Here is a 27,004-nt window from a genome sequence, read left to right as displayed (position 1 = left end):
AAGAAATTACGAAGTTAAATTCAGTCTGGGAAATCAATTCATCATAATCCATCTTCTCTCTCTGCTCCAAGAGTGTGTGCGTGTGTGTGTGTGTGTGTGTGTGTGTGTGTGTGTGTGTATTGTTCTCTATTAACAAAACTAGAGGCCCAGTGCATGAAATTCGTGCACGGCGGGTAGGGGGGCCCTCAGCCCGGCCTGTACCCTCTCGCAATCCAGGACCCACTGGGGGATGTCCAACTGCCGGTTCAGGCCCAATCCCACAGGATTTCCTGCAGGATCAGGCCTAAACTGGCAGTCGGACATCTCTCTCAAAATCCGGGACCGCTGGCTCCTAACTGCCTGCCTGCCTGCCCGATCACCCCTAACTGCTCGCCTGCCTGCCTGATTGCCCTCTAAGCACCTCTGCCTCGGCCCCCACTGCCACGGCTTCATCCGGAAGGATATCTGGAATGATGTCCGGAAGGTTGTTCAGCTGTCCGGCCTAATTAGCATATTATGCTTTTATTATTATAGATGGGTTGGCAGGTCCAGGGTGATAGGGAAACATGACATCAGCATGAACAGGGCAGTGCTGCAAAATCAGAGGCTTGGAGGCAGCTGGCTTCCATGCCCAGCCTCCAATGCTACCCTGAAAACTCTGTGCCTCCAAACTGCAAATAAAAAGCCAGCCCAACCGGTGTGGCTCAAAGGCTGAATATCGACCCATGAACCAGGAGGTTACTGTTCCCTTACCAGTCAGGGCACATGCCCAGGTTGCGGGCTCGATCCCTAGTAGGGGTGTGTGTAGGAGGCAGCTGATCAATGTTTATCTCTCATCATTGATGTTTCTATCTCTATCTCCCTCTCCCTTCCTCTCTGAAATCAATATTTTAAAAACCCAAAGCACACTGAAAAGGAGAACTTGAAATGTCTGAATATCTGATTGTACAATTTCAGTTAAGATCCTATCACCGCCCCGCTGGCGTGGCTCAATGGTTGAGTGTCAACCTATGAACCAGAAGTCACAGTTTGATTCCCGGCCAGGGTTGGTCAGGGCACATGCCCAGGTTGCAGGCTCGATCCCCAGTAGGGGGCGTGCAGGAGGCAGCCTATCAATGATTCTTTCCTATCATTGATGTTTCTATCTCTCCCTCTCCCTTCCTCTCGGAAATCAATAAAAAATATTTATTTATTTATTTTAAAAAGAGAAATGTTAACAAAGGAGCAAAGGAGCCAGGCCAGGAAGCCTTGGGCAGAGCTGTACTCCTAAAAAGCTTCCACAGGGCCGTCTCAATCCCCACACCCACCTTGTAAAACAGGTTCTTATGATGAGTCTTTCTGAAAACTGTGTTTCCCTGTATACTCTCCAGGCTGCGTTAGTAAAGACTGAGCTGTAAGTAGGCATTCATTTTGGCCAACTGTATTCTCCCCACCATAACATCATTGACTGCTTAATGCATTATTAAGAAATCGGGTGTGAGCTCAATTCCATCCATCTATCCGCCTTTAGTTCAGAAGTAAAAGACCATAATTTATGTCTTTATTAATTTGATTTATTATTTCTAGTTATGCAGGTTGATTTTCAAGCAGGGATTAGAACAGGAAATGGCTGTTCTAAACTTCTACCCATGTTTTGCAATGTGATTTAAATGGTTCGCACAAAGGCTAAAACTCTTTAAACCACATTACCTTCCATCTTCTCTAGTAGCACACAGGGAGGTGCAAAAATAGCTACTTTATAGAAAGCAAGAGCATTAAGCTCTTATGGCAACTTCTATACTATTTGGACACGGGATCCCTAAGATTAGGGAGGTTTTCTATTCTCTTTTGGGGAGGAGAATGCAAGAAAAAAATGGTATGATCCTTAGTTGCAGGTTCTGAAGTCCTTAAAACTTCTGGTATCACAAAGAACTTATATGCATATATATGCATAACCCATGACACAGACAATAGTGTGGTGAAGGGCTGGGCAAGGGGCAGGGGCGGAATAGATGGAGTAAATGGGGGAGGGGGGGGGAGAAAGGGGGACATATGTAATACTTTCAACAATAAATATTTTTTAAAAATAAAATTTCTGGTATGTAAATTCCACTGTTTTACCCGCTCAATATGGCTGATTTTAAAATGTGGTGGTCAAGTAACAGTTTTAAAGAAGTGGTTTCTCAAATTTTAGGGTTTTGTAAGAATCACTTTGAGATGCTTCTAAAAATATACACTTTTGCCCCTATCCTCTGAGATGGTGATTCACTATCTTTAAAGTAGGCTCATGAATCTACAGAACCTCCAAAGATTCTCTCCTCCATAACACAATGAGAAAACTGGCAAACTTTTTCAGAATTCTGTAAGATAGCTAATATCTTGCACCAATCCAGAGAGTATTTATTCAAGAAAAGTGTCCACATCTTGGCAGCATTATGCCATTTTAACTTGCCCTAGTCCTAACCCTCCCTTTCCACTTCTACGGTAACCTTGAAAACCAATAGCCTGAAATCATGGAGGAATACAGTCGTTTGGCAGCCAGCAGAGGGGTTTGGGTTGGATTCCTTCAAAGCCACCTTCCCAGAGAATTCTCATGATTTGGCCTGTATAATGGTTCCCTGGAAGACACTTGCAAGGTTGTCTTTATTTCATCTGACTTGGAGTTCGCCCATTAAAAAAACAAAACAAACAAACAAAAACCTTTTCCTCAGGGACATTTGTCAAAAACATTTATAGACAATTGTTTAATTTCATGGTTGCTTGAGGTGGTGAACAACAGCTGGGGCAAACTATGCTTTATTTTTAAAAGAGCTTAAAAGGAAAAGCCAGGTTACGAGATTTTCATAATGCTGTGACAAGCTCCAATACATTCTTGGGCCTTTAGAAAGCCATACATGTGTTGTGTTGTGTTGTGTGCATGCTCAATAACGACATGATAAAGTCCTAAAATTCTCACCTCTGGCTGACCTTAAAGCTCTGCACAAGTAGGAAGTGAAGACAAAGAGTTATCAACTGCAGCTGAGTATTGAAAGCAAGCCCCTACAGGCACACACGGCCCTTTGACAAAGACTTATTGGTTCTAGGAATTAAGGAAAATCTCTGTCTAATAATTAGTTGACACTAAGCAAACCAAGCAGAGACCTCAATGGTCCAGCATGACCAAAGAATACAGACTTTACAGAAATGCTTCAGAAAGGACACTAAACAACAAAACCAATAATAGCAAGCAGTAAGAACAACAAATCATGGTGGGAGAGTGTGGAGGGGGTCTTATTTCCAGACTTACTGTATTAAATTATATAAAGTGTCCATATATAAGAAAAAAAGCAATCAATAGAAATGGTTCTGGAAGAAGCCCAGACAATGGACTTACTAGACAAAGACTTTAAATCAGCTATTTTCAACATGTTCAAATAACGAAATGAAACATTTATAAAGAACTAAAAAGAAAACTAAAGTTTGAAAATGCTATCTAACCAAATAGAAAACATCAAAAGATAGAATTTATTTTTTAAAAGAGAACAAAATACAAATTCTAGAGTTAAAAAGCACAATAATTGCAATGAAAGTTTCACTAGAAAGGCTCAACAACATATTTGAACAGGCAGAAGAAAAAAAATCAGAGAACATGAAGATAGGTCAACTGAGATTATCCAGTTTGAAGAAGAGAAAGAAAAATGATCAGAGCCTCAGAGGCCTCTGAGTCACCATTAAGTGTGCCAACATATGCATAATGGGAGTCCCAGAAGAAATTAAAAAGGAGCAAAAAGAATATTTGAAGAATAATGGCTGAAAATGTCCCAAATTTGATTTAAAATTTAATTTACATATCCAAGAAGCTCAACAAACTCCAGAAGAGTAAACAGAAAAGTACTCACACCAAGACACATCATAATCAAACATTTGAAAGACAGATACAAAGAGAGGGAGGGAGGGAGGGAGGGAAGGAGGGGAGAAAGGAAGAAGGGAAGGAGAGAACTCACTGTATTTCTGCCCTTTGAACAGGCTTCAAACTCCCTGCCATCACTTAATATACAGGGCTTTGCATGACCATTAAGATCCCACCCACATCTCTAATTTTATCTTCCCACACTGCATAATGGAAGTCCCAGAAGAAAAGGAGAGAAAAAGAGCAAAAAGAATATTTGAAGAATAATACCTGAAAATGCCCCAAATATAATTAAATAATTGGTCTTCCCCAAGTTTCTCTTTCCAAGCTTCCTGGTCTGCTAACTCTTCTGCAAACACAACCCTGTTACTGCTTTTGTGACATATTCTAGTGTGCCATTTTAATTCCTTTGTCATTAGTTTTACTGTATTTTTGAGTTATTATTATTACTTTAGTGTTTGTTCTGGGACTATAATTAACATCTTATGCTAAAGAATCTAGCTCTGATTAATACACCTTAATCTCAATAACACACAAATCTTTGCTTCTATATAGTTTGTCTCCTTCCTTTGTGCTATTATTGTTACACAGATTACACCTTTATAAATTATGTGCACATCAATACAGATTTATGATAATTGCTTTATGCAGTTGTCTTTAAAATCAGATAAAGAGCAGGCAGAATCTTGAGTGTGTCTCCCATCTCCTAGGAATCCCTGACTGATACATGTGTAACAGGGTGTAGAACCAAATTAAGAAAGTCCAAGTAGGTTTAGACCATCAAATAATTATTCAAGAAAAGAACAACTTCTTTTCATGCATAAGAATAATGCTAATTAACTGTTCTGATGTGTTGCCATAGAGGTGAACATTTTTCTATACAAATTTTCAACAATTTTCTTGCATTCTTGCACACACTGCTCCATTCATTCATTTGTATTTGGCATGAAGTCAATGTTCACTTGGAGGCCTTCTGGAGTATCATATCAATGAGGCTTAATTTTATAGGCTACTTCTTGTATAAAATACTTCTTGATGACTGCCTGAACTAAAGCCTTTCAAATCCTTTTCTAATGTCTTGGCATGACTCACAAAAGGTGAAGCCACACTAATCCTTGCTCTTCTTCAAAGTTGCAGGAGACAGGACACAGGGCAAGTTCCTGCAAGGATGTCACCATGTGAGCTGGGTAACTGGAGACCTGGAGGGGGCCAGGGTTACTGTGTTTGAAAAGCAGTTGTTGACGAGACTCATAGTGGAATTTATAGGAAGATTCAGAGAAAGTTGAAGGCTTGCACCTCAGACTTAAGTAGAGGGTTTTTCTTTCCTAACTGCACTTTTAAGAACGACACTTCCTGTCCTGTGCCTTGTCTTTGTCAGAGCTTCTACATTACAACTAGTATAACCTGGCAAGTTAAAAGGAGGAATATTCAAATGGGAAATATTCCTCCCCACCTCACTGTCCACGATTCTTATATTCAGTCTTATCCTGCTCCTCCCTTTTATTCCGTCCTTCTATGTTGACCACTTATGATATTCATTCATTCATTCATTCATTCACTCAACAAACATTTACTAATGTACTGTCCCATTCTTTTAGGGACTCAAAGATGACTGTGTTAGTCATGACTTTTGGATGCAAGCAGAAACAACTCTACTGCTCAAAAAGAGAATATTCTGGAAGAAAAAAATAGATGGGAGGCAGGAGAATTTGGCTTAGAAAATGGACAGGTGCCGAAACCGGTTTGGCTCAGTGGATAGAGCGTCGGCCTGCAAACTGAAAGGTCCCAGGTTCGATTCTGGTCAAGGGCATGTACCTGGGTTGCGGGCACATCCCCAGTAGGAGATGTGCAAGAGGCAGCTGATCGATGTTTCTCTCTCATCGATGTTCCTAACTCTCTATCACTCTCCCTTCCTCTCTGTAAAAAATCAATAAAATATATTTAAAATAAAAAAAAAAGAAAATGGACAGGTAACAGGGCAGTTGTGGATGACCAATGAGCAGGAAGACACTTTTTAGCAGAAATTACTTGGTCAGGATGTTCCTACCACTTCCACCATAGGCCACTGCTGGACACCACCATCACCATGAACAAGGTCTAACATCTCCCCATCTTCATGTTGCTAGCTTGATCTTCTGTGCCTGCCCCACATAAGAAAAGTAATTGGCTAAGCCAGGTCCTAGTTCATGCTCTGGTGGCTCAAGAGAGGGAAAGAGTTGTTCTTGCACTTTTATGTTTCTACGAGGGAAATTAAACTTATACAATGGCATGGGGAGGAGGGAGCTCAAAAATAGGAAGGACCATAGAAACCCAAAACAACTACATATTTCAGTAAGTAAGGCACTGAACTTTAGAAGTTCCCAGTCTTGAAGGAGACATATAAGAAGTAGGTCAAACCCAGCAGAATAATAAATACAATGCCAGGGACATGATCAAGATAAAATACAGTGCCAAAGTTCCGAGCATAAGCTCTGGAGTCAGATGAACTGAAGTTAAATCTTGTTCTGCTAGGTGTAACCTCTAGTTGCCTCCTCACTTGTAAAGGGAAGTTAATAACAATAATCTCTTTGGAGGATTATCTATATATATAAAAGGCTAATATGCTAAGTGTACAACCATCCGACTGGACACTATGACGTGCACTGACCACCAAGGGGCAGACACTCAATGCAGGAACTGCCATGATGCTCACTGGCACCATGGACCTGGCGCCCACAAAGCAACACTTGGCTTCCCCCAAAGGGACACAGGCCCCCACCATCACCCTGGAGCGACAGCCACCAAATCACAGCCAATGCTGCTGAGACCCCATGGCACAAAATGCGGCCAACTGCCCAGCCCAGCCCAGCCCAGAAATGGTCGCTGTGGGCACTGGGTGATGACATCACATAGCAATGCCCAGCTTCCTCTCCTTAGCAAGAACTAGCCTCCTTGCAGTTTCTTCAGCCCAGGAACACGATGTGCTTTATAGCCAGGGGCAAACATTTCACACTTTAACCAAATGTCTGTGAAGCATTTTCCCATGCCTCATCTCATTTGATCCTCACAAGTCCTGGAGCAGGTAGATAGGAGACTTGGTGGAATCCTATTTTCTTTTCATTAGCCAGAAAACGAAGATTTAGAATGTTTAGAAACTTGACCCAACTGCAAAGAAGTAAGAAATGATGGACCTTGAAAATGACTTCAGGTTTTCTCACTGCACAGAATATAGTCAAACACTGCTGCAGTTAATATATTTTACCCTTTGTTCTCCCTGCATGATCTACATGGCGTCAATCACATGCGTGTGTTTCAATCTGTCATTGTCGATTGTGAATTTGTTTGAATCTTCTATTATAGAGAAAGGGCGAATAGCGATATTAAAATATTTCTTCTAATTTCCTTTCAATATGCATGAATCTGTGCACCTGGCCACTACTCATTAAATAAAGCATACAAAGCAGTTAGCAAAGTGTCTGATACACAGTAACACCCCAGTAAATGTTAGCAATAATTATTATAATATAGAGCCATGTGAGTGCTATCAGAATTGGCTGTGAAGTTGATTCTCACTCACACAAAACTCAGAACTACGGGCTACAACTATTCCCATCTTTCCAGAAAATGGATTCATTTGAACTTTATTTGTCTGTGGAAACAGATAAGTGATCTTTGCTTAATGGAGGGCCATAAACTATAATCATATCTTCACATCTTTTCTCTAGTACTTCATTTAATTCATAGAAAAAGGAATTGGGTTGGGTAGAGACTGGTCATTATACTTGCATCAGATTCTCAGAAGGTTTAGCAACTTCATAAGAAAAATTGGGATCCTCCACATGAGAAGGAAGCTGTGCAGGAAGCTTTTGAGAATCATGATGCTGGGGAGGAACTGGAATTGCATGCACATACCAAAATATGGATCCAAAGAAGCCAGCTGAAGTTTTAAAAACACTACACCCCTTCCTTGTTCCTCTGTCATTTTGCCACTGTCAACTATTCTGAGATTAAGATTCAGGTTCCACAGGCTTGTCCTGTGATCTCTGTGAAGTCAGATCATGTTTTCATGCCTTGGTTTTATTCTCCAAAGCAACACTAGATGGAAATGTTCAATATCTGTGCTTTTCAACATGGTAGCCACTAGCTATTGAGCACCTGAAATAGAGTGAGTGTGACTTAGAAACAGAATTTTAAATTTTAATTTAAACAGCCACATGTGGCCAATGGTTACCACGTGGGATTTATACATCAACTTATCTGGGCTAAGGAATGCTCAGATAGCTGGTAAGACATCATTTAAGGGTATGCTTATGAGGGCGTTTCTGGAAGCAATTAGCATTTGAATCAGTAGACTGAGGAAAGACGATCATCCTCACCACTGTGGGTGGCATCATCTAATCTGTTGAGGGCCCAAATATAACAAAAAGGTGGAGGAAGGGTGAATCACAACACCTTTCGGATTTCGGAGCAAGACCCTGCTATCATCCATAGGTAACTACTCTTATTTTGAAAAATAGCTCTTAGTCTGCTACTGGGCCTTAGTAGAGACTTGAACATGACCATGGGCCATCAAGTTACCAGGCACTGTGAGCTTCCCATCATACACTGGGTGGTGTGTGACCCACCAAGCGATTAAGTTGGGTGCACAGCGACACTTCGTCATCAAACGGAAGTGTGTATGTGTGATCGGCCGGCACAGGCCCTGAAGGCATGTTACATGATGAAGTGGCCCAAATGCCCGGGGTCCCCACTCCTACCACATTGCCTCCTCTTTCCCAGGCAGCACCTATGACTTTGTGGGGAGATCCCTATAACCAGTTGACAGAGGAAGAAAAGACTTAGGCCTCCGTTGCAGATGGTTCTGTATGATATGCAGGTACCACCTGAGAGTGGACAGCTGCGGCACTACAATCCCTTTCTGGGACATTCCAGAAGGATAATGATGGAGGGAAGTCCTTCCAGTGGTCAGAACTTCAGGCAGTTCATCTGGTTGTTTATATTCCTTGGAAGGAGGAATGACCATACGTGAAATTACATATCAACTCACAGTCTGTAGTCATGGTTTGGGTGGATAGTCACAGATTTAGAAGGAACATGATTGGAAATTGGTAGCGCCCAACTGGTGTGGCTCAGTGGTTGAGCGTCAATCTATGAATCAGGAGGCCACAGATCAATTCCCAGTCAGGGCACATGCCTGGGTTGCAGGCTCCATGCCCAGTGTGGGGCATGCAGGAGGCAGCCCATCGATGATTGTCATCATTGATGTTTCTATCTTTCTCTCCCTCTCCCTTCCTCTCAGAAATCAATAAAAACATATTTAAAAAAGAAAATTGTTAGCAAAGAAATCTAGGGAAAGAGGTATGTAGATGGACCTCTCTGAATGATCAAAAAATATGAAGATATTTGTGTCTCATGTAAATGTTCACCAAGAGTGACCTGAGCAGAGCCTTCTTGATTTGATAATCAAGTGGAGCCAATGGCCCATTCTGTGGTTACCAGTCAGCCTGTTTCCCCACCCATTCCTGTCATCACAAAGTGGCCACGGTGGCAGGGATGGAGCTTATGGATGGGCTCAGTAACATGAACTACTCAACAAGGCTGACCGGGCCACAGTCACTGCCAAGTGCCCAATCTGCCAGCCCTGGATATAAACTATTCTCTGTCTGGGTGCTCAGCCAACCGTCTGGTGGCAGGTTGATTACATTGGACCACTTCCATCCTGGAAGGGGCAGCGTTTTGTCATTAACTGCAATGGCAGTTACTGTGGATACAGATTTGCCTTCCTTACATGCAATGTTTCTGCCAAATCCACCATCCATGGACTTACAGAATATCTTATCCACCATCATGGTATTCCACACAGCATTGCTTCTGATCACTTCACAACAAAAGAAGTGCAGCAATGGAACAAGCTCATGAAATTCACTGGTCATACCATGTTCCCCACCATCCTGGAGCAGCTGGCTCGAAAGAATGGTGGGCCAGCCTTTAAAAGACTCAGTTACAGTGCCAGCTAGATGGCTATGCCTTGTAGGACTGGGGCAAGGTTCTCCAGAAGGCTACATATGCTCTGAGTCAGTGTCTAATATATGGTGCTGTCTCTCCAATAGCCTGGATTCACTGATCCAGGAACCAAAGGGTGGAAATGGGTGAGAATGGCACTACCCGCTTTTACCCCAAGTGACCTACTAGCAACATCTTTGCTTCCTGTTCCCACAACCTTATACTTTGCTGGCCTAGAAGTCTTAGTTTCAGAGGGAAAAAATGCTTCCACCAGGAGACACAACAATGATTCCACTGAATGGGAAGTTAAGCCTGCCACCGGCCACTCTGAATCCACAGGCAGAGGAGTTACAATGTTGGGTGTTTGATCCTGACCACCAAAGGGAAACGGGACTGCCATTCCACAGGGAACAAAGGAAGAGAATGTCTGCAATCCAGGAGATCTGCAGAGTGTTTCTTCATATTACCATGTCCCATGATCAAGGTCAAAGGAGAACAACAATCCAATCCAGGTTGACTACTGATCCAGACCCTTCAGGAAGAAGGTTTGAGTCACCTGCCAGGTAAAGAACTGTGACCAGCTGAGGTGCTTGCTGAAGGCAAAGGGAATACACAATGGGTGTTAGAAGGTAGTTATTAATACCAGCTACAACCATGTAACCAGTTACAGAAGTGAGGACCATAACTGCCTAATTATTTCCTCCTTATTTTGTTACAAATAGGTCTGCGTTATAGATATAGATTCTCTTCCTCTGGAGAACCCTAATACAAGAACCAAGAGACACAAGTCAGGGCCCCAAAGAAGCCTTAGAAAGGAAAGTGTGTGGCTTGGGTAATGGCAGAATAGACTCTAATAAGCTCAGTGGGAGACACATTCTAGTGATGATGATAATAATAATAATAATAATAATAATAACTAACATTTTTAATGCTCTTACTTTGTGTAGACAATGTTCTAAGCATTTTATATGCCTCATTTTTATACCACTTTATCCTATATAATAAAAGGCTAATATGCAAATCGACCAAATGGTGGAATGATGATCGCTATGATGTGCACTGACCACCAGGAGGCAGACGCTCAACACAGGAGCTGCCCCCTGGTGGTCAGTGCGCTCCCACAGGGGAGGGGAGGGCCCCACTCAGCCAGAAACCGGGCTCACGGCTGGCGAGTGCAGCAGCAGTGGTGGGAGCCTCTCCCTCCTCCGCAGCAGTGCTAAGGATGTCTGACTGTTGGACTGTTGGCTTAGGCCCGCTCCCAGTTAGACATCCCCCAAGGGCTCCCAGACTGAGAGAGGGTGCAGGCGGGGTTGAGGGATGCCCCCCCCCCCAGTGCATGAATTTCGTGCACCAGGCCTCTAGTTAAGATATAATTCACATACCATATAATTCACCCATTCAAAATCTACAATTCAATGGTTTTTAGTATATTCACAGAGCTGTGCGACTATCACCACAATCAAATTTAGGACATTTGCATCACCCCCAAAGGAAACCCTGTCCCCACTAGTAATCACTTCTCATTTTCTCCCCAAGCACGCAAGCCCCTAGAAGCCTTTACTCTACTATCTGTCTCTGTATTTGCCTATTCTGGACATTAATGAACTAATTTTAATCTTCACAACCACCCTATGAAGTGGGCACTGTTATTGCCCCCACTTTACAGATAAGGAAAGGAAGGCACAGAGAGGCTAAGTAACGTGCCACAGGTAACACAGGTAGAAAGTGGTAGAGCTGGGATTTGAACCAGTTTGTCTCCAGAGCCCACATGGCATTCCCCAGTTCTCATCAATATGAGCAGCCCTTTGTTCCTGAGCTATGTTTTAGCAAGCCACTCCCTGCATCCCATGGAACTCCAAGACAATGCACAATAGAAACCCCATATACCACAAAAGGAATAACATTTAACATACTGGAATGGAATACTGCCAGTAGCACTGCTGGTACAAAATAACCCCAGGAAGGAGGCGGTCTCCGTTCACCGAGGAGATTGCTCCAGTCTTCCTAACGATGTAGCTGTAGCCAAGAACAGCCTACAGAAAAGTCAAAATGCATACCTAATTATTGTTTTTGGAAAGCATTTCCAGCTAGAACTAGTAGAGTCAAACAAATTGGTTGACCCATATTTCCCTTTAACAGGAGTTTTATGCTTCCATGTGGAGAATAGTCCAGGTTTTTTTCTTAATTACATTCAGTTACTATAATTTCATTTATTTTATGATTTCTCACAATAGATTTATTTAAACCTAGAGTATCAACTTTAAAAGCGCTGGAGAGTTAAAAAGAGTGATAGTTTGGAAGAATTAACGAAGGCTTACTCCATCCACAAGAAAGTAAACCATGAGGTATATTGTCATCATTTCCCTAAAGCAGTATTGTCACTTTTGCCTTATGAACTGCTTGTCTGCATGACCAGAAATCCTGGCCACAGTTCTAGCTTTTGAAAAATTTTCCTTGTTTCACACTTCTTTGGTCATTAATTTAAATCCTCACCTGAGGATATTTTCCCCATTAATTTCTAGAGAGAGTACAAGGGGAGGAGGGGGGGGGGAGGGAGAGAAACATTGAAAACATTGATTTGAGAGAGACACGTTGATTGATTGCCTCCTGCATGCGCCTCAGACAGGGGGCCTTGGATAATGGCAGAACCTGTAGCCCAGGTACATGCCCTTGACCAGGAATCGATCCCAGGACTCTTTAGTCCACAGGAGCCAAACTGGCCAGGACAACTTATTCTTCCAACAGCTGGCCAGGCTACAGTCAAGCAGGACATTCACCTTTTGTAGAATTCAGGACACTTTTTGCTTCTTGTTCCTGCCTTAATCTACCAATATATTTTCTGGGCCGGGGGAAGCACCTACAACAATGCTATTTATGTATATATGTATGCATGCATGCATGCATGTTTGCTCACCACTATACAAATTGGTTATCTTAAAATTCTGGAGGTTCAGAAGTCCAAAATAGGTCTTTTGGGCTAAAATCAATGTCTACTCTGAATCCTCTAAGGAAGAAGCTATTTCCTTGCTTTGTCCAACTTCTAGAAGCAGCGGTTCTCAACCTTCCTAATGCCGCGACCCTTTAATACAGTTCCTCATGTTGTGGTGACCCCCAACCATAAAATTATTTTCGTTGCTACTTCATAACTGCAATTTTGCTACTGTTATGAATCGTCATGTAAATATCTGATATGCAGGATGTATTTTCATTGTTACAAATTGAACATAATTAAAGCGTAATGATTAATCACAAAAACAATATGTAATTATATATGTGTTTTCTGATGGTCTTAAGGTGACCCCTGTGAAAGGGTCGTTTGACCCCCAAAGGGGTCGCGACCCACAGGTTGAGAACCGCTGTTCTAGAGGCTGCCCCTATTCCTTAGCTTATGGCCCCTTCCTCCATCTTCAAAGCACACTACTCCAACACCAGGTTTCGTCCTCTGTCTCCTCTGCCTCTGACCCTCCTACCTCCCTCGTATAAGGACTCCTGTGATGACATTGGGCCCACCCCGGTTAATCCAGGGTAATCTCCCCATCTCAAGGTGCTTAATTTAGCAACATCTTCGAAATCTCTCTTACCATGTGCTATCGGCTGAATGTTTGTGTCCCCTCCCCAAACTCATATGTTGAAACCTAATGCTCAACGTGATGGTATTAGGAGATGGGGCCTCTGGGAGGTGATTAGGTGATGAGAGGGGAGCCCTCACGAATTAAGAGCTCTTATAAAAGAGCTCCCTCATGCCCAGATGGTGTGGCTCAGTGGCTGAGCTCGACTCATGAACCAGGAGGTCAGGGTGCGATTCCCATTCAGGGCATATCCCAAGTTGCAGGCTTGATCCCCAGTAGGGGGTGTGCAGGAGGCAGCTGATCAATGATTCTCTCTCATCATTGATGTTTCTCTCTCTTTCCTCTCTCTGAAACCAATTTAAAAAAATTTTTTTTAAAGAGTTCCCTCGCTCCTTCCACCATGTGAGGCCACAGCAAGAAGCCAGCTGTCTATGAACCAGGAAGCAAGTTCTCTGACTCTGCCAGCACCTTGATCTTGGACTTCCCAGCCTTCAGAACAATAAAAAACAAATTTCTGTTGTGTATAGGTCATCCAGACTATGGAATTTTGTTACAGCAGCCAGAACAGACTAAGACACCACACAAGGTCATTATATTCACAGGTTCCTGGAATTAGGATGGACACATTTTTGGAGGGCCACTCTTCCGTCTACCACAGTGCGATTTTATACTGGAAGCTGCCTACAATAATGCTTTTACAAATAAATAGAAAATGAAATTTTACTTCCAGGCTTGATTATATTAGCTTAGCTCTGGTTGCCCAGCTTGGCTAGACCTAACCAGCCATGGAACCTCTGAGAGTTTGCAAAACCCCTGTGGGATTGAGATGCATAAATATCACTTGGAAAGGTTAGGCTGGATGCTATGTCCTCTCCGCTCTATGAGCTGAGAAAGGCATGGCTGGCTTACGCCTTTGAGATATTTCCAATTGCACTCCCAAGATCACACAGAGGGTTCCTAATGACAAAGTCTCAAAAGATCATCAGAGCCCTGGCTGGTGTGGCTCAGTTGGTTGAGCGTCATCCCCTGCACTGAAAGATTGCCAGTTCAATTCCCGGTCAGTGCACATGCCTGGGTTGCGGCCCGATCCCCATCCCCGGTAGGGGGCATGTAGGAGGCAGCCAATAGATGTGTCTCTCTTTTATCGATGTTTTGATCTCTCTCTTCCTCTCTCTCCCTCTCCCTTCCTCTCTGTCTAAAAATCAATTTAAAAAGAAAAAAGACCATCAGAATCTATAAGGGAGAGGGGAAAAAGATAGTCATCTTTTTATAGTCACCCCTCTGAAAATAATAATGCCTCAAGCTAGAAAGCCATAATTTAGATTCTAGCTTGCATTCTGTTTTTAAAGAAGTATATAGAATTGTTAAAGCTACCTTATACAGAGAATTAGGCAAGTTTATAAATTGTTTCCATTTAGTAGTTTGCAGAATAGGTTATTTCAAATGTAATAAAAACTGCAAACATTTCTATAAGACAAAGACAAATCAACAATAGAAATAGGCTAACTGAGCTGAGAGGCCATAGTAATCTACATCTTTAGGTTGGAAATATGTTGCTCAATAGTAAAGGAAATAATGCCGGTTACTTTAAACAATACCTTTACCCGAAAGCCCCAAGGCCCACTCCAACAAGCCAAAGGATGTTAGCATTTTATACACTAAGTGAACAATGACTGTGAAGATACTTTTGTGTTCAAGGTACGCAGGTGTCACAATCCATTTGTTGCACCACAGTATGTGTGTAAATGAGCTCTTTCCCAGCCTTCTTCCCCCTCCCCACAGTGATCTCTCACCTATAGGTATGAAGAAATAGGAGAGTAGAAGGTAAGAAGTTAGAGTAGACAGGACATCAACTTGAGACAACTAAGATATATACCAAACACCAGCGTCCAAGTCATGTATTGCCTGCTTCTGACCTAGTAATAGAGTGGAATGTAGTCCTGAATTATAGTCCTGGCTTTTCAACTGAAAACTTATCATGAGAGACACTTGCTTAATTTCTCACTGGCTAGTTCTCATTGGCTACCTGAAAAACATCAATAAGAATGAGAACCTTTAATGCTGGGTGATAAAGATGAAGGGATTAAGAAGTACAAATTGGTAGTTACAAAACAGTCATGGGGATGAAAAGTACAGCATGGGGAACAGTCAATAATATTGTAATAATTATGTATGGTGCCAGGTGGGTACTAGAATCATCAGGGGTATCACTTCATAAATGATATCAATGTCTAACCACTATGCTGTACACTGGAAACTAATACAATAATACTGAATGCCAAGTGTAATTTGTTTAAAAAAGGAATATGAAACTTGACCAGAGAACACTGCTAACGTTTTACTTGGAGTTCTAAATTCGATTTGTCAACAAACAACTCTGGAATGGGGGCTGATGAGGTGGATACAGAAACAAAACTTAAAGAGGGTGCAGAATTCAGTGAGCTCTTAACAGGCAGCAGCCACATTGGCTGCAACCGGAGCTGGGGTAAGAGAAGAGGTAGCAAATCCCATCTTCCTAAATCAGAAGATAAAGGTAGGTAAGGATGAGCTATGAACGATGGCAAACTGTATGATGCCCTGGGTCAAGAAATGTATAATGAACTGCAGTTCAAAGATGTGGAGTTGAGAGCCAGGCACTAAGAAAGGCCCTCTAGTCTCTACTCTAGAGGCGTAGCAATAAATTGAATGTGTGGACTTTGGATCCCCATCCCTTGGTACCTGGCAGGGCGGAGGGGGATTGTTTCTAAGATACCAAAACCAATAGTGCTCAAGCCCCTTATATAAAATAACACAGTGTTTGCATATAATATATGCACATCCTCTCATATGCCTTAGGTCATCTCTAGATTTCTTATAATACCTAGTACATGTAAATGCTATGTAAATAGTTGTTGTGCTATATTGTTCAGGGAATAACAAAATAAAGTTTCAGTACAGATGCAATGCCTAAATACATAGTACACGTGAGCAAAAAATAATGCTTTTCTTCTGAATATTTTTGACCTACGGTTGGTTGATTCTGCAGATGCAGAACCCACAAGTATGGAGGCCTGAATGTACTAATTGAATATTTTTAAATTATTGTTTAAAGTAATAAGTTTTATGGTTGTGCTTCACAAAATAATTTTTATCTTTTAAAGATACATACTGAAGTGTTATGGATAGAATATGATGTCTGAGATTTGCTTCAGGACAATCCCATGGCACGGAGGGAAGGGAAAGGTGACAGGAACAGAGACGAAACGACATTAGTAGGCGTTGACAATTGTTGAAGCTTCTGACTGATAACACTTTACTCTGTGGCCCTTTTATACATCATTTGCCAAAAACAAAATTGACTTTTGAAGATAAGAAAAGCTGCCAATGTGCTAAGAATTTGGCAGAGAGAAAAACGTGGTCTGTTACTTTGAAAGGGACACTAGCCCTAGCTGGTTTGGCTCAGTGGATGGAGTGTCCGTTCGCCTATGGACTGAAGGGTCCCAGGTTCATTTTCGGTCAAGGGCACATGCCCGGGTTGTGGGCTCGATCCCCAGCAGGGGGCGTGCAGGAGGCAGCCAATCAATGATTCTCTCATCATTGATGTTTCTCTCCCTCTCCCTTCCTCTCTGAAATCAATAAAAATATATATATTTTTTAAATGACTGCATCCCACAGCAGATTTAGTCATGGCCTTCCCAACACCCATTTCCCATTTCTCTTGGTAACCACTGCTTTTCATTTCTTCAGGTGATGGCCCCCCACTCAGCCTATCTGTTCAGCTCCTTGGCTTCCAGGGGTTCCACAGATGCAGTCCTCTATATGGGCCAGAGTTGACCTCTCACAGGGGCCCAAGAAGTTCCTGTAGGGCCCTGTGAGCTGGCTGCCAAGTACTTTCCCCAAGTCCACAAACTCCCAGTGGCCCAAAGCCCTCCGAAGCTGCTTGGTGTAGGAGAGGCAGACGGACTGGAGTTGGAAATGGGATTATTACTCCATGATTAATGGCGTGGCTCAGTGGTTGAAGGTGGACCTATGAACCAGAAGGCCACGGTTCAATTCCCAGTCAGGGCACATGCCCGGGTGGGGGGCTTTATCCCCAGTGTGGGACGTGCAGGAGGCAGCCGATCAATGATTCTCTCTCATCATTGATGTTCCTTTCCCCCTCTCTCTCCCTCTCCCTTCCTCTCTGTGAAGTCATAAAATATATCTATATCTATATCTATATCTATATCTATATCTATATCTATATCTATATAGATATAGATATAGATATAGATATATAGATATATATATTAAATGTGCATATGGACAGTTTATTTTGTTTTACAAAATTGAAATATGAACACAAATATAAGTTATTTACCACATCTTTTTAACTTAATGTATTATCATTATTTGCTCCAAATTGTTCCAAACTTCTTGAAATTCCAATTTCTTGAAATGGTCTTCAGATGGCCTGTTTGAGGTAAAATCTCCCTCTTGTCCTTTTTATCATTGTCTCTTAAGGCTATTTTGGAAGAAGAACCAAGTTTTCCTGGTGGCATTATTATTCGAAGGACTACGTAATGTATGCACAATGCCAAAATTTAGGGAAGGACTTTTAAAATATGATTTTAATTGTCACTTCCTATTAGCTAAGCTATTATCCGGAAAGTAATGACAGGTTGATACTTCAGACCAAATTGCTATTACATCTGAAATGTAAAGCACACACATAAAGTGTACCTCGTAATAAACATGTTCAATAAAACTCTGAAAGCATAAGCACACCTTGTTTGGGTGTGTGCTTCTTTGACTCATAGAAACATTCTGCCTCAAGCACAGCAAACCTGTTTAAAACAAAATTGAGGAAATATTGTGGTTTGCATCCAGCTGCCTCCAACGCACAAAATTTTCAGTCAAGCACTGAGCAGCCAGAAAAACGTCTTTTTTTATATTTAAAAAAAAAAAAAAAAGCTGCCTGTTCATTTTTGGCAAGGAAATCTTACAATATTTAAGCAGTTTTTGCCCTACCCGGCTCGGCCCAGTGGATAGGGCGTCAGCCTGCGGACTGAAGGGTCCCAGGTTCGGTTCCGGCCAAGGGCACATGCCTGGGTTGCGGGCTCGATCCCCAGTGTGGGGTATGCAGGAGGCAGCCAATCAATGATTCTCTCTCATCATTGATGTTTCTATCTCTCCATCTCCTTCTCCCTTCCTCTCTGAAATCAATAAAGAAATATATTAAAAATAAACAGTTTTGTTTTGTTTTACATTGAAAAGTCAAATGGACATATTAAAAACAAAACAAAACCTGGCCTGTGTGGCTCAGTGGCTGAGTGTCAACCAATGAACCAGGAGGTCACAGTTCAATCCCCAGTAGGGGGTGCGCAGGAGGCAGCTGATCAATGATTCTCTCTCATCATTGATGTTTCTCTCTCTCTCTCTCTCTCTCTCTTTCTCTCCCCTCTTCCTCTCTGAAATCAATTTTAAAAAGTTTAAAAATTTTAAAAACCTCAAACTACAAAAAATTTAAATTAAGCAATCCATGTTTCAGTTCACATTGATGTTTCTTTCTCTCAATTCCTCAAAAACAAAGAAGTCTGTGCCAATCATGTGTTTTTTCAACTTTTTTATCTTTTCCAATCTAAGTGGAAAATGGAATTTCCTGTGTGTGTGTGTGTGGGTGTGTGTGCGCGCGCGCGCGCATGCACGCACACACCCTTAGCCAGAGCTCAAGGAATGCAAGCTTGCTGCCATTTCTGAACACAGAGACCCAATTAAATAAAATTAGAGTAACAGGCAGGGATAGATACCATTTCAAAAGTTTATCCTTATTTCTAAGAATGATTAATTGGCTTTTTAGCCTAAGTTGGAAAGATTAATTATACACTGAGCAGTGCTTCGGTGTCACTGTCTGATTACTCCTTGATCTTAAAATGTCAAAGTAAGAATTAAGGGATTGCTCCAGTTAACATCTATAATAATAAAAGTGTAATATGCAAATTGACTGAACGACCAAATGGCAGAATGACCATCCGGATGAGCTTCCAGACGACCATGCTATGACATGCACTGGCGCCAGGCCAGCCAAGACGGGTGCGACGCGATTGGTCAGGGGGCCCTGCCATTGCCCCACAGAGGGAGGCCCAAACCACCGGCCAGCGACGCTGTGGCAGGTGTGTGGGCTGCCAGCGATCGCCCCGCAGAGGGAGGCCCAGGCAGCCAAGTGATCACACCCCACGTCTGTCGTCCACAGAGGGAGGCAACTGGTGGCAGTGCCACACAGATGGCAAGCAGTGGCAGCAGAGGGGGCGGGGCCAGCTGCCAGCAGCCAGGGGAAGGAAAGCCCTGATAGGCTCTGATGGCCAGCCAGGCCTAGGGACCCTACCCGAGGGGTTCCGGATTGCAAGAGGGTGCAGGCTGGGCTGGGGGACACCCTTCCCCCATGCACGAATTTCATGCACTGGGCCTCTAATAAGGAATAATTTTGATTCAACTATTTATAAATGTCAGCACATTTGAAATCTCGATAATGAGGATAATTCATATTATATGTTTATGTGAAACAGGCAATGTCAAGAAGAGGTTAGATCAGCGGTTCTCAACCTGTGGGTTGCGACCCCTTTGGTGGTTGAACGACCCTTTCACAGGGGTCGCCTAAGACCATCCTGCATATCAGATATTTACATGACGATTCATAACAGTAGCAACATTACAGTTATGAAGTAGCAATGAAAATAATTTTATGGTTGGGTCACAACATGAGGAACTGTATTTAAAGGGCCAGAAGGTTGAGAACCACTGGGTTAGATGAAGAAGTGAGTATAGTAAATCTTCAACCTTTTCTTACCTCTTAGGAATAGCTTTGGAAGTTATTACTACTGCCACTACGAGAAATGTTAAATCCCTTACTGTTAAATGTTAAATACATGTGAATAACCTTTTTATTTCAGAAGAGTTTTAGACTAACAGAAAAATTACAGAGTACAGACAGTTCCCTTATGCTCCACATCCAGTTTCCCTTTGTATTAACATCTTACACTATATTTGTCACAATTGTTAATGTAAAAAAACCATTGAAACCTGTAAATAATTTTTGTGAGTTTATTTGAGCCAAACTGTCGACATATGCTGGGAAGCAGAACCTCCAATTGAGATAATGCTCTGGAGAATGGTGGGTTACATCTGTATTTATACATTGCAATCAAAGGAAAGGGATGCAGGTGGGTTACATGAAATCCATTGGTGATAGACTAGAGAGGTGGGAGAAAGCAAAGCGGGAAAACCCCTGGGATTGGATATAAAGTAAAATGATAGACACACCCTTAGGTGGGTGCAGGAACAATTAACACGATAATAATGAAGGAATTTGTGGTATCTGTCCTGGCACCCAGCATATTAGGTTGTGCCCCAGCGGCTCCAGAAAAAGGGAAGTTACAAGTTACCCAGACATTTCAAGGGTATGTTATTATAGATGCAAAAAGACAGATAGGCTCAGTTAAGGTAAAGGCTGACCTTGTCAGTGAAGATACCAGCCTAGGATGTAACTACCCACCATAACTGCTTTTAGTTAAAGTTTAATTTCAGACCATCCTTTGTGGTTACTTCAGGTCTCCGAGTTTGCAAGATTGCCATGCAGGCCTTCCCTGAGCTTGTCAGGTTAGCATGTGGCCCCTTTCGTCCACACAATTAATGAACCAATATTGACACAATGTTATTAACTAAAGTCCATACTTTATTCAGGTCTCCTTCATTGTTCCTACTGTCCCTCTTCTGTCCCAGGGCCCCATTCAGGATGCCCTGTTACTCCGCTTAGCTGTGACAGTGTTTCAGACTTTCCTTGCTTTTGATGACCTTAACAATTAGGAGAAGTACTGACCTGGTATTTTTAGAATGAATTTCTAGAGGGCTCCACTTAAGGTGTCAAGATATCTGCTTGCTTCGTGTCCTGGGTCACGTGCCTAAATTTTATAGCCTTTGGAGCTGTGACAACCAGAAGAGCTGTGCACCTTTACTTTATAGATGGGTAATTCGAGATTTACAGAGGTTCTGTGCCTACTAGGGTCACATGGCAAAGCTGGGGTGAGAACAAAGGTCTCCAGGTTCACAGACGCTACCCCCACTACTGCAGATTCCTAACCCAGAAAGCCCTCGTTAGAATAAGCATCGTGCATACCAAAACGTTAGCTCATAAAACGGCAGGAATCATGCCTAATTAACGAGCGTGTTCCCACAAAGGGTAGCACAATGACTGAAGCAAAACAGACACTTGTTAAATGGATGGATGGAAAAGTAGAATCAGACCTCTAAAAAGTAATGTTATGTAAGTATTAATGTATTAAGGCACATTGACTTCTTGCCAATCCAAGTTGATCCTTGAATGAAAGGACATAATAAGGCAGGTAGAGGGAAAGGCAGTGAGTTTCATTCATCCAGATCCTTAGAGCTCATCTGGTGCAGCCTCCTAAACAGTGCAAGAATTCCCCCTGCAACACCTTTAACAGATGCTACCCAGAGAACTCTCCTCGTGACCAGAGTGCACTACCTTTGCTGGACAACTCTTTTTAAAAAATTGATTGATTGATTGATTGATTTTAGAGAGGAAAGGGGGAGCATCAATTTGTTGTTCATCTATATATGCATTCATTGGTTAATTCTTTTATGTGCTCTGACTAGGATCAAACCCACAACCTTAGTGTATCAGGATGACACTAACCAACTGAGCTACCCGGCCAGGGCTGTTGGACAATTTTAATTTTAAGTCTCCCCTGTGTGATGCAGATATCCCTAATCCCTCTGTCCTCTGAAGTCACCTTTATCTTTGATATCTACATAAAGTAGGTCTGGGCTGCCTCTCCCGACATTCTCATGGATTTCCCAGGTACCGACATAAATCTACGCAGTCCAGGCTAGAGTTCGCTTGCTCACACCTCAGCGCCCTCATTCATTGTCTTATCTTACTGGTCACTTCCCTCCATCCTGAACCTTAGTCCTCTTTTTTATTCCCCCCAACTAGAGGCCTGGTGCATGAAATTTGTGCACAGGGCATGTGTGTGTGTGTGTGTGTGTGTGTGTGTGTGTGTGTGTCTCCCTCAGCCCAGCCTGCACCCTCTCCAATCTGGGACCCCTCGAGGGTCTGACTGCCTATTTAGGCCCGATCCCACCGGCCTAACTTCCCTCCCTTGCCAGCCCGGTTGCCCCTACTGCTCTACCCTGCCGGCCTGGTTACTCCCAACTGTCCTCCCCTGCAGGCCTGATCGCCCACAACTGCCCTCCCCTGCCGGCTATCTTGTGGCAGCCATCTTTGACCACATGGGGGTGGCCATCTTGTGTGTTGGAGTGATGGTCAATTTGCATATTACTCTTTTCTTAGATAGGAAACCCAAGGTCACAACATAATGTCAAACTGAATGTTAAGGATCACTGCTCTGAGCAATTGTTCAGCAAGTTTCTCACTCTGGTGTCCCACAGCGAGGGGGGGCGGGCAGACCTTCTGCCAGGTTGCTCTCCCCCACCCTCTTTCTCCCTTCTTCCCATAGCTCCCCTGGGAACATAAAAATTCCTCTCATCTCATTACAGAGAAAAACTGAGCTCTATTTTCTGTATCTTCTCTCTGACCACACCAGAGCCAGCTCACCTTTCATCCCAAAGAGACTCATCAAGGTTATTTCCCTACATAGAAATACTCTAAGATGAGTATGGAATATTAGTAATGTCACCACAATCACTCATTTAAAAAATTTTTTTGCTACCACTGATACTGAGCTAAAATTTATTTCCTTGTAACCTGTTTCCCGGATCCTACTTTTGACTCTGAAACCACCGAATAAATCTAACTTACTTTCAGCCATTATAAGTCAGTGTTTTGTGTCTTCTCTATTTCTTCTCTTGGCCAGGTCAAGACTTTCCAATGTTTATAATAATTCTTCATTTTTAGATAGTTTCCAAGCTCTTCACCACCTTTCTTATTTTTTAAACACTGTTCCTATAAAAATGCCCCAGAACTGAACAGAATGGTCACAGGCTGATAAAGAGACATAAATAAGGCTATTACTTCTCTCCATCCAAACAATGAAGTCTAAGCTTTCGTTGACTTTTTCGCTATAAATGCACACTGTTGGCCCCTACTGAGCACACAGCTAAAATCTGTAAGTCTCTCCCATAGGAACTCCCTCATCCTGAACTTCTACAGTTAGTTGCTTCTAACTACAGACTTTGCATTCATCCTTCATAGAACTTATCTTCTTAGTCCGAATCCATGACCATAATTCATTGATTTTAAAAAAAAAAAATCTTGATTTGATGCAATTATCCATCATATGACTTAGTAATCTCAACCGACCTTGTACGCACATGTTTTCCAATGAGCCATCCATCAGGGATTTGCTGCCATTCCTGGTAAAGCAACATGACAGAGTGAATTCAGGCAAACCTACAGGAAATCCGGGTTCTAATCCCTGCTTTGTCATTCTTTCTGTCACCTTGAGCGTAAGTAATGTCTCTGAGCCTCAGTCTTACCAGTTGTAAAATGGGCTGTTTCCCTGTGTGAAGGTCAAGGGGTGAAAACGGTGAAAGTACATTAAAAGACATCTAGCTGACTTCAGCTTAACTATTTTTTTTTTTAATTTTCTCCTTAGTTCAGCTTCTGCCTTTTTCATTCACTCTTAGAATCAATATTGGTAGAATTCTCTGAACCACCTTACTGATCAAATCTTGTAGATTTGATGTGGCCACACCCACCTTCCTTATTAATAACTGTATTTTAATTAGTGTCTCACTTTAAATGCAATTTAAAATTAATGTTAAAAGCTCAGATTTTTAGCAATGAGGTGTGGGAAATGTTCATTCTTAAGAAGGCGAGACGCGGGATTTCAAAGGGCTTTGATTTTCTGATGGTACGCGTTTGTTCAATCACTGGATCGACGAATCTAAGGCGATTACAAGTAAGCGGCTCTTTCATTTCACAACTAGAGAAACAGGTATAGACTAGTCTGGATTAACCTTCATCCTCAACCTCATTTCAGGCTGAAAAAATCTGATCGGATTCACCAACTCTAGATCTCTGCTGCCTCCTAGTGTCAATAACTTGTCAGTTTTACAGATATAAATGTTGCGGAAGCTCTGCTCTAAAAACTCCACTCTGAGCTCCTTCCGCCATCTCTATTTCAGGATTTCCAACTCTCTCAAAGCCTTTTGTGAGGAAAGCAAGGAAGAGTATATCCTCTACTTGTACTGCACAAATGTTTAAGATCTGCTGTATCAAATGTGTCCAAAATGTTTACAGAGGGAAAAAAGGTTGATTCCTTTAGGTTACAGATCGGTCCACGCCTTCTAAAGCCAATCAAGCACATTCGTTTCTGGGACACTCTCCTGATGGGAAAGAAAATCCACCTATTTTAGACACCAACTTCAATCTTTTCTCCTTTCTTCCACGCCTGATCTCCATTAGGAAAAGAAGAATAAACAGAGACCTCTTGGAGGTCTCTCCATCAACGGTTCTCTCTAAATTAAGAGAGTGACAGAAGTAATGCCTGGGGCCCAGGCCCTGAAATGAGTTATCCCCCATTTGGACACAAAGGCACCAAAACACCCAGCAGCATGGGCCAGTTTATGCCAGCAAAGCTTCAACTTCTGAAAGCACCAAGGGTGAGAGAGTGTGCTTTCTTGAATGACAACCCAGAGCCGTGACAGCAAAAAGCTGGGCGCAGTGAGAAAAGATATGTCATTTCTATCCCATCATTTCCTCAACCTTTATATCTTCGCTTAATGCAGCAAAATAAAGGTAGTAATTACAGATTGTTTGAGATTTATGCTACTGCAAGAGAAATCCTATATAATAAAAGCCTAATATGCTAAGTGTTAGACCATTTGACCAGTTGCTGTGACACACACTGACCACCAGGGGGAAGATGCTCCGACCGGTAGGTTAGCTTGCTGCTGGGGTCCAGTGGGTGAAACAGGCCAGACACGCCCTGGAGCTCTCTGGCTGTCCCTCCCCGGCCCCCATCATGCACCAGTGGGGTCCCTCAGCCTGTGCCCTCTCGCAATCCAGGACCCCTCGGAGGATGTCGGAGAGTCAGTTTAGGCCTGATCCCCGCAGGCCAGGCTGAGGGACCCTCCACCGGGGCCTCTAGTATCTTTATAATACTCTTGCCTGTGCTTTTCAGATTGGCTACTCATGTCCAATAGGAAAGACTTTACAGTATTCACAGCCTCCCCCTGGTGGCAGCACTGGGGATTTCTGATATCTGGTTTGGGACGTAATAACAAGTCTCCCAGGATTAGTTGTAAATTTTCAATAAGATGGCAGATATCACGTGTCATCTATTCCTGAAAGTTTTAACTGCTTTCCAACCACGAGTATGACTGGAAAAAAAATTCCAGCTGCCATAGGGGACCAGTCAAAAGATTAAAACTGGAATGAGAAACTTTGACATGCTTATTATTAAGTTCCAGTCACCTCCTGTAATATCAGCAAACCCAGGCTGAGCTCAATCCTGCTGAGTCTGTCACTCCCACCCTCCTCTCCATTCCTGTGACTTAGTAGAGTTCAATGGGCGCTATTGAGGCTCCATATCTGATTCCACTCACTTAGGGAAAATCTTGCCCAAGTCACTTTAACTGCTCCAAGCCTCAACTCACTATTATTCAAGGAAAGAAAATTCACCACAGCAACCCACATGTGAGGCCCTAGTTTCCCTGTTTGTCAGGCAAGGGAGCGCTCGCCAGTGGTAATTCTTCCGGAGGAGGGAGAAGTCACGGGTCTTGGTACACGTGTTAGGGGCTGACTGCTCTAATTAAGGATTGAATCTTGCCTCCTAGTGAAGAAAACCAGAATACGTCACTCCAAAACAGCCCTCTTTCACATGACAATTATTTTGAGCTAAAGGCAATTAATCGGCAGCAAACATAGGGGAAGCTCTCTGCTCTCCCCTAAAAGCAGGGCACACATTTACAAAGATGTTCCTCCCTCTCCTCTCTGCCAGAAAGGACAAAGGTTAATCACTCTGATCAGACTGGAGATGGCACCAGAGGAATCTAGTTAACAAACTTCACAAACTAGCTTTTACCTACCATTAGTTTCTCATGTATTTGCCTCCCCAAATATGCTGCCCCAAAGGACTCAAGGTCCCTTTTCTTTATCTTGTCATGTCTCTAAAGATGTACTGTTCTTTGTGGAGGATGCTATGTATAAGCCTGACTTCTCAGCCACCCATGGGAGTTACTCATCTCTACGTTACTCACTGCACCAGTTCATAAACTTCTGTTTTATTTTTCTCTTGTTATTCTGTCTTTTGTCCGTCTAATTTACAAGGCCACAGCTGGAGAACCTAAGACGGGTAGAGGAACTGATTTTTCCTCCCCCACACTGGGTAGGACAGAATGGGTCCACAAGCCCCACTGATCATTAGCTTTCAGTTAGGTCCAGAGCCAGTCTGGCCTGCCTGAGTGGATGCTCAATGTTCAGTTATTAATCAGAACCAATTGTGGCAAATCTCAGTATCCAGCTCTTTTTAAAAATTAAATCTTTCTTAAATAATTATAGATTTACATGCATCTTTAAGAAATAATATAGAGACACCCTGGGTACCATTTGCCCAGTCTCCTCCAGTGGTAACATATTGCAAGGCTGCAGTACTAGTACATTATC

Source organism: Myotis yumanensis, unplaced genomic scaffold (genome assembly GCF_028538775.1).
Source record: "Myotis yumanensis isolate MYYU_CA2020_CCGP unplaced genomic scaffold, mMyoYum1.0.hap1 SCAF_18, whole genome shotgun sequence".
In the NCBI taxonomy this organism is placed as follows: domain Eukaryota; kingdom Metazoa; phylum Chordata; class Mammalia; order Chiroptera; family Vespertilionidae; genus Myotis; species Myotis yumanensis.
Note: the sequence above shows the minus strand (reverse complement) of the source record.